We start from the raw sequence: 5,155 nt of genomic DNA on the forward strand, positions 1-5,155 counted from the left end.
CAAGGTGTTTTTAACATTTCAAAACACATCCTCATGTTAGCAGACAGATTACACTTTCACATGTGACCAACAGTTCCTCAACAAATATAAAATATCATAAATATGATCAAAATATTCATCTGAGGGAGGTGACATAGACCTGACAGAGATGATACATCTGACGGTGGTGACACAAACCATCAATTACTGTAGATTCATATTTAAGTATTTTGATATATCGTTGGAACACAAATTATCTATTTTCTCTCGTCTCAAAACAGTATATGTCTGCTGTGCATGTGCTATTGTAACACGGTAACTTTTAAAATATAACTTTTAAAAACAGTTATATGAACAAATAAATCAATTAGTTGTACCTCTATCCATTTACAGTCACCAGGATCTTAATATTCACATTTAAATATCATATGATACTCCTAAACCACACAAATATGATGACTTCATGTTGAATGTCAAATTCCGTCATTGGCCAATCTTGAAACCTTACGAAACACACATGTCATTGAGAAAGAAAAAAAAACTTGCTTTGATATGAGATATTATTAAGTCTTGCGTTTAATAAAACAAGATCATTTTATCATTAAAAACATTTTCATCCATTTTATAGCATATGAATGATTGAATTGCATCTGTGTTGTTTCAAGGGGAAAAGCATGAACTGTTTATGAATTCCATTTTACAGATTAGATAATCAAGACTTCACAATATTGTTATTTCAGCAGCACGACAAACAAAACGGTTATTCAAACTGGGAATAAATAACTTAAAGTAACACAGCGCTCCAAGACTTCAGTCTAAAAACTGAGAGAGCACACTGAACAACTCCGCAGTGATGAATCAAAATACCTCTGATTGGATATTGCATTCATAAGCTCAACAGAATCATGTGTGATTGGTTATAATGCTCAACGCTGCAGACCGCAGAATCATCTCACAACACTCAAAAATATATCTGATGTAATGTAATAAAGCAAATCTGCTATAAATTAAATGCCACGATTGACATATTTCATTAATTTCACTTTACACATTTCACATGACAGCTTCTTATAGCACTACTACAAAATATCACCTAAATGACATTCTCTCTTTTCCCCTCGGCTCTTCTGGCGTTTTTCCCTCAGATTTGACAAACTCACTATTTTTGAGTTAAGTCGAGTTATAAAGTCCAAATTAGGAGATATAAACTTGCATTTGCGAGAAAAAAAAAGTCAGAATTGTGAGATAAAATAAATAAATGTTATGTAAAAATGTTAATAGTAAGGTTTAAATAATATTTAATGCTGTAACTGTAGGGCTAATACAATACGTCCCCTATGAACAGCATATGTGAATATTATGTATATTGAGTATATGTTTTATATATGTTAAAAGTATATCATAACAGTTTTCATCCATAGTATGTCCATTTAAACGTCTGCGTTTAGCTTCAAATGGCATCTTTGACGACAGTATTCTATACAAATTATTTGCATTCCGATCTTGACATCAAAAGGCACAAAAATATTTTTTCTTTTATTCCATGGATTTTACCCATTTATCTCCACTTGTTCCCAGTGTTTTTCTGCAACCACTATGCGGACGCAGCTGCAAGTGACGTAAATGTGACGTCTACTTTAAATTGGTCTATAGTCTGAAGGTCTTTATGTTCTCCCTGTTCTTCAATTTCCAGGAACGAATGAGAAACCCCTTCAGACGATTCAGTGTGTGCAGGGATCTGAACAAATGCACACCGTTGTGCAACCTTGTTTGCAACGTTGCAAATTGACTCAAAAGAGAGATTCATTTGTGAATGGGGCATTGTTCATGACACAGATAAAAGAGCGCACTTGGAATAAATTACGTTTGATGAGGATTTGTTGAGGACACAGCATCAGATCTGAAAGTGCTGGATCTGAAGATGATCTACTTACTGTGAATGTTTTTTGTATGACTGTGTAAAGCAGATGAACTACTGAAACACTTCCCACATGCAGTGCAGTGATACGGTTTCTCTCCAGTGTGGATCCTCTCATGTCTTTTCAGAGTTGATGAATCACTGAATCTCTTGTCACAGTGTGAACACTTGTAAGGTTTCTCTACTGTGTGGATCCTCTCGTGCTGTTTTAAACACTTTGCTGTAGTAAAAGTCTTTTCACACTCAAAGCACATGTACTCTCTCACAGCAGTATGTATTTTCTGATGTACTTTCAAATATTGTAAACATGAAAAACTCTTTCCACACAAATGACATGAATGTGGCTTCTCCTTTGTATGAACTCTCAGGTGCTGCTTCAGGACTGAAGCCCTCAAAAATGTTTTGCTGCACTGAACACATGTGTACGGTTTCTCTCCAGTGTGGATGTTAATGTGTATCTTAAGGTGTGACAAGTGTGAGAAACTCTTCCCGCACTGATCACATGTGTACAGTTTCTCTCCAGTGTGGATGTTCATGTGCATCTTAAGGTTTGATGATCGTCTGAAACTCTTCCCGCACTGATCACAATTGTCTTCAATCAACTCTGCAACAAAAGTAAAAATAGTAAATCTTCATTAACTTGTTAAAAAATGAACCCTGATATAGCAGCGGAAAGTAGACAATTGTATTACAAACTTTTGATCATTTTGATGTAATCTGTGGATCTGTGCGTTGCAACAAGAGAGCAACCATACATTTGAATTATCTTTTTATTTTATTTTTTTATTAATTTATAATCAGTTATTCGTATAATCATTTAGAATCATTAGCCATTTATGTAATTTATTGTTTGATTATTATTTTTTATCATTTACCATTTATATAATTTGATTATTCATTTTTTATATTTTTTTTATTTCTTATTTTCCTTAGTTTATGTGTTTTCATTGCTTAATCTGATGATTGTGAGGTTTAATTAACTGTTTTGTCTGAATGAATAAGAGATAAGAGGGAATGTTAATGGAAACTCAAGGTTTATGGGATGTTGTTGTGTTTGGTAAATTTCATTGTTTACTAACCACGCATAAATGTTTTCTCAAAAACACAAACATGTAGGCTATTTTCATGCTGCTCGTGTATTATTGTAGCACAGTTTGTGCTGATTACAGTGTAATCAGACTTTAGTCATTAATATGTTTTTAAGATACTGAAAAAAGCACAAATGTTAGGTCATGTCAAAACTTCTCCAGGGCCCCAAAACCCCATCAGACCTCGGAGGATTAAAGCTTTGTAAGCCTATATACCACAAACAGTCACTAAATATGAATGAAGAATAAACACCAACCTAACAAAACAACAGAGTGCGCTGTGAAACTGAAATTCTTCCTCTGCGGTTTAATGGTGTTTAGCAAACAAGCGTCTGTGTTTTCGCGCCACCCGCTGGACTGGAGTAGAGAGGAGGGAAAATAATAAGGGGGGACATTACTTCGTGCATCTGTTTAATTTTGTCATATTCACATTGTTTTAAATAACTGATTTACAGCTTTAAATGATTCAAGATAGTATTTCGCTAGTTTGTTGTTTCTGGTTTTGAATTTTGTGCACAGGTGAAACAGTAGTGGAACTGGGGCCCTCAACGAGGGGGGCCTACAAATATATATTGATAATCCATAATATTATCATGATGAAATGACAATTAAATTACATAATTACATGCTGTCAGTAGGAACAACATTTTGTAAGAAGAATTTTATAATGTGACTTTTACCAGGGGAACCCTGCCAAAAAAACATATATTTTACCTCCTGGAACGCGATTTTTACTGGGAATCCCCCTGAAAAGCGATTGGGCTAGTGTTGGGCTAGTTTTGAGTAGCAATTGGATGGGTTTTACTGTGAAAACTTGGCAACCTTAAGAGAGGGAAAGAAAGCTGCAGGAGCCAGAACAACTTCTAGTTATTGTTTTTAGAAGAACGGTAAGCATAAGCGTTCTTATCCCTTTGCCTCGTAAGTGTCAAAAATACCAGTACTAAGTGGATACTTATCACTAATGCCACTTAACCCATTTCAGTTTGTAATTTTTGTATATACTTACTGTTTCATATCAATGTAGAGGTCAATGTGCAGTGCTGCCAATGCTCACTTTACTCAGATTACTCAATGTGCAATATTATGACTTGTTGTATATACTTTTATAATTGTACTGTACACAGTCTATATTCTTATTTATTGTCTGTGGTTATATGTTTGTTTTCTTACACCAGTCAGGAACAGTGCTCTTAATTTCATTGTGTGCAGAAAAATACAATGACAATAAAGGGTTTCAATTCAATTCAATTCAGAAGCTTTATTGAGAAATTTAAAACAGAAAGCCCAAAAAGCAAACATTTTCTTAACGCAAATACAATTAGCAGACAATAAAAGTTTGTTGATAAAATATGTGATGCGATCTAGGAAAACCCACCACATGGTGAAATTTTACCTTTTTTTAGTCAACCTGTCAGATTACTAAATCACGCTCTAGTGCACATCTGTGTCGTATGATAAATTCTAGCGTTATTAATGATTTTTCACATTTGTGAATAATCAATGTTTCTGCCTTTGAAAACCCATCATCTTATTTGGACCCAGAGTCGCTGTTTTGTTCTTTTAATTCTGTATGTACAAGTATTCTAGATGCTGTTGCACCCTTGAAGGTGAGGCATGTAAAATCTAAGGCAGAACTCTGGTTTAATGATAATACACGAGCACTTAGACAAATCTGCAGAAGAGCAGAGTGTAAATTGCAGGCTCCAGGTGTCAAATGAAATGTTAAGGGAGTCCTTGCATACATATCAAAGTGCTGTTAGAGCAGCGAAGGCAAAATATTTCTCTGACATTATTGAGAGAAACTGTCATAGACCTAGAGTATTATTTAATACTATCAACTTGTGGAGATTTTTAATTTCAAAGATTGAAAATATTAGATTTCAAATTCCTCCTGCTGTTATTAATCCATCTGTACATCTATATTGCCATGTGGTGTTTGATCATTTTGAGGTTCTTAATCTCTGGCTTGGCGAAAATAGTAGAACAGTTAAAGCCAACAGACTCCCCACTTGATAATGTTCCATCAAAACTAATCAAACAGGCTTTTGATATAGTTGGGTCTAGTGTTTTATCTATTATAAATAGTTGCCTTGTATGAGGGGTTGTTCCGGCTTCTTTTAAACATGCTGTGGTGCAGCCTCTAATTAAAAACATTAATTTGGACTCTACA

The sequence above is a fragment of the Sinocyclocheilus grahami genome, unplaced genomic scaffold (genome assembly GCF_001515645.1).
Source record: "Sinocyclocheilus grahami isolate Dianchi unplaced genomic scaffold, SAMN03320097.WGS_v1.1 scaffold1727.1, whole genome shotgun sequence".
Classification (NCBI taxonomy): Eukaryota; Metazoa; Chordata; class Actinopteri; order Cypriniformes; family Cyprinidae; genus Sinocyclocheilus; species Sinocyclocheilus grahami.